The sequence below is a fragment of the Schistocerca serialis genome, chromosome 8, assembly GCF_023864345.2.
Source record: "Schistocerca serialis cubense isolate TAMUIC-IGC-003099 chromosome 8, iqSchSeri2.2, whole genome shotgun sequence".
NCBI classification, from domain to species: Eukaryota; Metazoa; Arthropoda; class Insecta; order Orthoptera; family Acrididae; genus Schistocerca; species Schistocerca serialis.
Genome location: NC_064645.1, coordinates 455,724,507 through 455,733,363, shown reverse-complemented (window position 1 = coordinate 455,733,363; position 8,857 = coordinate 455,724,507). Strand labels below are relative to the sequence as shown.

Below are 8,857 nucleotides of genomic sequence, written 5' to 3'. Positions count from 1 at the left end.
AATAATTGAATATATTATAACAAAACATTCAACACTCCATGCAGAACCAATCACAAAATATTTTAATTTCATACTTTTCAGCTTTACTTTTGAAGAAATGTAAGCAACTCAGCCAAAAAATATTATCCTCCCTCTCTCTCTCTCTCTCTCTCTCTCTCTCTCTCTCTCTCTCACACACACACACACACACACACACACACACACACACACACACACACACAAATTATATGCAACGATTGTGTAATTACTTTCTCTGGGCGGGGATGGGAGCAGGGATTGTGAACACACATATAAAATGGGACAACATATGTAACAGACATAAATCCTTTTGCAATAAACAAATTTATTTTACTGCAGTTTTTAACATATCATAATAAAAAATCACATTCATTGCAACAGTAACTCCAACACAAGAGATACAAGTGTCATCCACTTCAATAAACATTTTATGACAGTGGGTTTTCACAGTGGAATGTAAACCATTTCATTTTCTTAAAGTGTATCTATGATACTGCTACTGTCAGTGCCATAACATTAATATATTACCAGACACACTAATTTGGCACAGATAGTAAAATAAAAATAATGAGCCTGGGTACTGGCTGTGACCTATCCCTAGTAACCATCTCAGAAAATATAGGGTGGTGTCAGAGAACGTCTGGTTGTGCAATCCTGTAGTCATTCTGTTGTACTGGATTTGCAATGTGCTTCTGAAAATAAATCAAAGACTGAATAATTTATTGAATATTTTTTGATATAACCTGGCTGTAATGGAAAGAACAAACGTAAGTAGAATAACATCACTAGATGTCAAATTAGAAAAGAATTAAGTATGTACTGATCAGTAACATGAATTCTGTATGTACACTACATGACTCTGTCGCCAATGAGGTGCAAATCCATCTTGAATGAAGTACCTAGGAGTACTCTCCTGCATTTAAGCACATATTAAGTTATCAAATGGTGGAACATATAATAAGCTAATCTGAACATGTATTGCATCCACATTGCAACTGGGCAGCTGAAGATAGTGTTGCTATGGATTTACCGACAGTCATTATGTAGGTATACGCCCAAGGCATTAAGCATTCTAAGAGCACATTCATATTATACAGGGTGTTACAAAAAGGTACGGCCAAACTTTCAGGAAACATTCCTCACACACAAAGAAAGAAAATATGTTATGTGGACATGTGTCCGGAAACGCTTACTTTCCATGTTAGAGCTCATTTTATTACTTCTCTTCAAATCACATTAATCATGGAATGGAAACACACAGCAACACAACGTACCAGTGTGACTTAAAACACTTTGTTACAGGAAATGTTCAAAATGTCATCCGTTAGTGAGGATACATGCATCCACCCTCCGTCACATAGAATCCCTGATACACTGATGAGGCCCTGGAGAATGGCGAGCATGAAGAGTCTCTACATTTGGTACCGGGGTTGCGTAGACAAGAGCTTTCAAATGCCCCCATAAATGAAAGTCAAGAGGGTTGAGGTCAGCAGAGCGTGGAGGCCATGGAATTGGTCCGCCTCTACAAATCCATCAGTCACCGAATCTGTTGTTGAGAAGCATACGAACACTTCGACTGAAATGTGCAGGAGCTCCATTGTGCATGAACCACATGTTGTGTCGTACTTGTAAAGGCACATGTTCTAGCAGCACAGGTAGAGTATCCAGTATGAAATCATGAAAACGTGCTCCATTGAGCGTAGGTGGAAGAACATGGGGACCAATCAAGACATCACCAACAATGCCTGCCCAAATGTTCACAGAAAATATGTGTTGATGACGTGATTGCACAATTGCGTGTGGATTCTCATCAGCCCACACATGTTGATTGTGAAAATTTACAATTTGATCACGTTGGAATGAAGCCTCATCCGTAAAGAGAATATTTGCACTGAAATGAGGATTGACACATTGTTGGATGAACCATTCGCAGAAGTGTACCCGTGGAGGCCAATCAGCTGGTGATAGTGCCTGCACAAGCTGTACATGGTACGGAAACAACTGGTTCTCCCGTAGCATTCTCCATATAGTGACGTGGTCAACGTTACCTTTTACAGCAGCAACTTCTCTGATGCTGACATTAGGGTTATCGTCAACTGCACGAAGGATTGCCTCGTCCATTGCAGGTGTCCTCGTCGCTCTAGGTCTTCCCCAGTCGCGAATCATAGGATGGAATGTTCCGTGCTCCCTAAGACGCCGATCAATTGCTTCTGGAAATCTGTCACGATACAAACATACCGCGCCATGGCTATTGCTCCATACTAGTCTGTACATCAAATGGGCATCTGCCAACCCCGTATTTGTAAACATTGCACTAACTGCAAAACCACGTTCGTGATGAACACTAACCTGATGATGCTACGTACTGATGTGCTTGATGCTAGTACTGTAGAGCAATGAGTCGCATGTCAACACAAGCACCGAAGTCAACATTACCTTCCTTCAATTGGGCCAACTGGCAGTGAATCGAGGAAGTACAGTACATACTGACAAAACTAAAATGAGCTCTAACATGTAAATTAAGCATTTCCGGACACATGTCAACATAACATCTTTTCTTTATTTGTGTGTGAGGAATGTTTCCTGAAAGTTTGGCCGTATCTTTTTGTAATATCCTGTATACATTTACTGATGTGGCTCGACATACATAAACCATCACAATTTCAAAAAGAATATAAATTTCTTCTACTCATTCATCACAACCTGTACATCACACTACAGGTGAACCTACAGGGCTAAGGAGCAAGTGAAGGTGAACATTAACAAAAGACAACCAAACATTGCTCAAGCTGTACACTATATTAACAAGAAACTATCACAATACTGCTTAACACTAGTTCTGCTTCTGCCAGTTACATGTGTTCTAGTGAATTAGAAAGAAAGCTGCTGCTACTTCAGTTATATTAGGTAGCTGCAGGCTGTCTTACAAGAAACTTAATATTTACTTCAATAATCAAGTATTTTTTCAAAGAAAACAGTAACCTAAATATGTAATTACATAGGACAGTTTACAACACACTATCTGCCATCCATCTAAAGAACGAATCAAATCCTTGCACTAAGATAATCAGTGGATGGAGTCACTAATGAAATATGTTTTAAATTTTCCTTTGAATTTGCTGAGATAACTAATTACTTCTTGTATGTTAGATTTGAACTTCCCAAATATCTTCATACCATAGTACATAACTTTGTTAAATCCTAGTTAAGGATGCAAAGTTTACACAAAAGTTATATTTCCGTCTTGTTTCGATAGTGCAAATCAAATTTCAGCTCGAACTGATTTTTCACTACCACATTACGCCTAGACTAAAATAATTCTGTGATTGTAGCAGTGGCTAAGAGTCAGCCAACTGCAGTTCTTTCTTGACACCTATGTGCCCACTATAATGACTGATTTTTTTTTTAGGCACCACACAGCTTTCTCAGCCGCAGTACAATGTACGGGAAGGCAAAAGCCAACTGTTGCCCTATCCACCAACCCCACTGATGTACTTCCCACTGCTGCTGACAGTGACAACAATAAAAGTAATCTGAACACATGTTTTTGATCTATTTGCATTGCATGTGCAGCTCTTGCTCGTTCTAAGTATGTGGAATGATGTATATAACAAACAACCCTGCCCCATCATAGCTATCTGTCAACCAAGAGGTTATTTTAATCAAAATTTAGAAGAAAACATAATAATTGTTTGTCACTAAGTCTGCCAAAGGTTCACGAAAGTGTTCAACAATAGCCACAAAAATTTTCTATTATTTTTCCCACTAATATAATCTGAGAGGTGAAAAAAATTAACTTTCCAGAAATTACTGTCAACCACGTTTTGTATTATTTTTCAATCTTTATTTACCAAGACCTGTTTTGAATCAGTATCATCAGATGGTACATATTTATTGCATGTTTGCAGCGTTGTTGGAGTTGTGCAGCTGTGGCCAGGCGTGAACTGTACATACTTCTCACCACATTCGGTGTGTATACGTTTCGTTCTCTCGCCATAACTACATGAGCCACAAGAATGCTGCAAATATGCAATAAATATGTACTACCTGATGATAAACCACTTGTCAATTTAAAACAGTCATGGTAAATAGAAACTGAAGAATAAAACCAAAGGCAACTGGCTGCTGTAAAACTTTACAAAAATTTAAATATGAACTGAAATTGCTTCTTCTGGTAACTTCTGCTCTGAAGATGGATATTTAACAAAAACCTTGTGGTATAAAAGCCTACAATGATTGCTTGTGCTATTTAGAAGTAGATTTCAACATTCCGTAACTGTAACACGAGTAGTGACAGAGACCAATATGTTCATTATTATTACTTTTCATTATTATTCATCATTATTACTTTTCTGCCAGTAAATTGGCTGTAAATCTGTCAATAGCCAGGGTGTAGCCATAAACACAAAAAAGACACAGAGTGTACAATCAGTGTAATCTACACCATTTTGATAGAAACAGAACAATGGTCCTTGGAACACAGCATTATTTTTAACTAATCAAAACACACAGAAACTATATCCATAGAATAAATTCAGTTTATATAAAGTGATCTACTTCTCAATTATAAAAGGTAGATTGACATAAAGTCATGACTCACTTCCCTGTTTTGACCAGTAATGCCATCAACATGGTGTACACTATTTCAAACACATACAATATGGTGACCACGACATCACTCATTACACCTGCGAACAAACATAAACAGCATGTGAAGTATTTAACTCCAGCAATAGAATGAAACTGACAGGGCAACCAAATGAAGAGGACAAACTAAATAAATGACAATAAGAATAATGACATCACTGCAAAACAAATATTCACCCAAAAATCCAGCACATCAAATCCTCAAAATTTAACAAAAAAATTACAATAATGAAAACTACACATCTCAAATGAAGACCTCAATACCAGTAACCCATACAGAACACAAAAACTCAACACAATTTTCACTTGCCCTATATAGCCCCAACAAAGCCCTCAATACCAAGAACCAACCACTCTAAAACATGGTGTTGCAAATTTCACTTCACCCACATAGCCAAAGTAAAGCCCTAGATACCACAATTTCACTTACTCTATCTAACCAAAGTTCTCAATACAACAAACCAAACCATGCTCACATGACTAACATCAGAAATGAATCCTAACCAAAGATGGTACATCAGTACCTATGACACCTACCAATAACAATCCAACAATTACTGAGCACTAACAAGGAAATCCCGATAATTCAAGAAAACTTTCAACACCATCGATTTCAATACACACAAACACATTAGCCCACTGCAACAATCTTTCTTCACAACTGAAGAAAAGAGAAAAATATTAAATCTCCAACTACAAGAAACAAACGGCAATAATATTTCCAAACAAAAATGAATCCATCAGCCAAAATATGCAAATTCAAAGTTGTTTTTGTTGTTGTTGTGGTCTTCAGTCCTGAGACTGGTTTGATGCAGCTCTCCATGCTACCCTATCCTGTGCAAGCTTCTTCATCTCCCAGTACTTACTGCATCCTACATCCTTCTGAATCTGCTTAGTGTATTCATCTCTTGGTCTCCCTCTACGATTTTTACCCTCCACGCTGCCCTCCAAGGCTAAATTTGTGATCCCTTGATGCCTCAGAACATGTCCTACCAACTGGTCCCTTCTTCTTGTCAAGTTGTGCCACAAACTCCTCTTCTCCCCAATTCTATTCAATACCTCCTCATTAGTTATGTGACCTACCCATCTAATCTTCAGCATTCTTCTGTAGCACCACATTTCGAAAGCTTCTATTCTCTTCTTGTACAAACTATTTATCGTCCATGTTTCACTTCCATACATGGCTACACTCCACACAAATATTTTCAGAAACGACTTCCTGACACTTAAATCTGTATTCGATGTTAACAAATTCCTCTTCTTCAGAAACGCTTTCCTTGCCATTGCCAGTCTACATTTTATTTCTTCTTTACTTCGACCATCATCAGTTAATTTGCTCCCCAAATAGCAAAACTCCTTTATTACTTTAAGTGTCTCATTTCCTATCCTAATTCCCTCAGCATCACCAGACTTAATCAGACTACATTCCATTATCCTCGTTTTGCTTTTGTTCAAAGTAACTCACCAGAAATCCAGCGAAAATTCTTTCAATAGCAACCTGAAACATTCATCCAAAACTACTCACTAAAAAAAACTCCAGCACAACAGAGCCACCAAATAATACAACACACAATCTACAAACACAAAGACTCAAAAATAATCATGGCTCACCATGACTTTACGGGTCAAAGAAGATGGGTGTAGCATCAGCACCTGACCTTGTGCGAATAACCCCATGTTAGTCTCAGGTAGTAAATAGTGAAAAGGCAATGACTGCCAATTGGCAAGAAAACAGGACTAAATTATCAAGAATGTAACTTAATTACTGTTGGAACATTTTCTCAGAGTTTGCATCTTTTTGGTACAACCCAAAAAGGCCAGTACTGCCTGCTTTTGCAATTAGATCTTTCTCACTGTACTGGCCCACAAACAGCATACTTTCATCCAATCTGTTCTACAGCATTTTCTTTCTAAGCAGCGCAGCTATTTTGCTGCATTTCTCTTCCCTTTTTTAACCGAGTTTCATCGCTATATACTTCAGTGACTAAAAATAACGTTCAACAACTCCATTACTTAACATCTCAACATGTTTACATGAGAGTTACATTTGAAGCATGGGTGGGTGGTTGGTTGGTTGGCTGGGGAAAGAGACCAGACAGCGTGGTCATCGGTCTCATCGAATTAGGGGAGGATGGGGAAGGAAGTCGGCCGTGCCCTTTCAGAGGAACCATCCCGGCATTTGCCTGGAGCGCTTTAGGGAAATCACGGAAAACCTAAATCAGGATGGCCGGACGCGGGATTGAACCGTCGTCCTCCCGAATGCGAGTCCAGTGTCTAACCACTGCGCCACCTCGCTCGACTCTAAACCGATGGATTCAACTATGTCGTTATTCAACTGTCGGAGTATTCGGTATTCGCTAGCGAAAAATAACTTGGCAGTTATTGATAACGGTTATCAAAGAATAACTGGAACTGTGATAACGGTTACTCCAGAATAACCGTTTGGCCCACCTCTAAAACATAGATCATTCTGCCCGCCAAAAATTTCATCTTCAAAGATTATACTCGCAACGCCTTCAACTGGATGTGGTAACTTCTGTGAACTACGTTACTTCCCGTGTTTCGCTCTCGCTAGAGTCTTGTCCAATAATGATAACTGTGAGCCAACAATAACTGCTAGATAAAAATGCCAATCTCTGACAGTTATTTCCATAGTCGTTCGAATTCTTTATGGTAACTCTCTTTCTACTACCCGCCCAAGTTAATGTGACATATAAGGCGGTGGCTCAAGGGAACGACCGTATTTGTTAGTGCCTGTACTGCAGCTCCTATCACACACCGCTCTGACATTAACAGTATTTAATTGTTTGTGCTAAAAGTAACGAAGACGCACGACATAGTACACAGTTTTTATCAACAGACAGCGCGCAATCTCACAGTTATTCCCATGAACTATAGAACGCCTTCCACATGGTCTACCCCTCTCCTTCGGAGCCTGATCTCCGATGTATGACGCGAATGCGTAGTACGATATTCGGTTAAGAGAAGGTGCGAGGCACTGTTGGCAGTTATTGAAATAATTGCCAGTATCAGATGAACGATTGTCACAGTAACCGTTACTTCTCAGTAACCGGTTATTTCTATCAGTTAAGTTATTTTTTGCCACCTCCCGCCAACGCTAGAACGCCCTCTTCATGTACCTCGCCAGTTGCAATTTTCTGCCATGCCCTCTGTATGGCGTTCCATGATCCCGATTCCAGTAGTTTCTTCCAAATACGTGCAAGAAGCTGGCGCGTAGGACTCTCACGATTAGGATACAGCTCTCCATATCGCTTTATTGCTCTAACAGCATTTCTCCTGCTTTCACCATACACTAGAAGCATATCTAACTTTTCTTCGTTGGTGTACATATCTGCTCCAAGAAACTGTGACGCAAATGCGATATCTTATTACCCCAGCACCACATTTATACCCTTCTCTCCAGCTACCTCATGCGTCACCTTGCGGAGTTATCGAGAAGCATGTTTTTATCTCGTGCGAACAGAAACCAGACCGTCGGCGTGTTTTTTAATTGTGCCTGTCTACTTCTTCATCCGCAGTGTTTTTATTTTTTAAATTCCACACCTTACCGCCATTTTACTGTTTTTTTACAATGTCACCGTTTTATCGCCTGTTTTTCTTGTTTGTTTCTATTCTCATTATGTTTTTTTTTTAACTTTTCTGTACGGTGTAGAGCAGCATATTACGTGGCTGCCAGCCCTCTCCCGCTCCCTCCCCCTCTGGCGGGGAGGATTTGAAACCCAATAAAGAAAAAAAAGAGAAGCATGGAAATAACGCCTTCCCTGTTAAGTTCCTCGGTGGCCAATCGGAAAGGTCGCATTGGACAACGCCGCTTGGTTGTGTCCTGGTTGGAAACCTAAACGTTTCAGAACATCACATTTGATAATGTTTCCTTCATTGTATGTTGCCACTGCATAATAAACTCCAAAATGCAATGTTTTTATCTGTACAAACACTCTTTTGGGAATCGTAATCCAAATTATTATTTACACCATCATTTGGATTTTATGTTTTCCTTGTAAACACTTTTCCAATAAACTTGGCTGTGATAAATCTCTGAATATGGGCTTAATTACATCAATTACAGCATTTGGCAAACGGTATGTATGGGCATATTCCTTTGGTACTTACACCATTAGTCATCACCTGTGGCGCACAGTGCATGTTGTGGGTGCTCATTTGTTGATGCAGT

General features: G+C 39.3%; 1 long non-coding RNA gene across 1 annotated transcript; it reads right to left on the bottom strand.

The window, feature by feature from the left end:
- Window positions 1-323: 323 nt before the first annotated feature.
- On the bottom strand, window positions 324-8,197 carry LOC126416419 (uncharacterized). Its single transcript, XR_007575455.1, has 2 exons — window positions 4,619-8,197; window positions 324-710 (listed from the first exon to the last, which is right to left on the bottom strand). It is a non-coding gene; the product is annotated as an uncharacterized LOC126416419 (long non-coding RNA).
- Window positions 8,198-8,857: the final 660 nt, after the last annotated feature.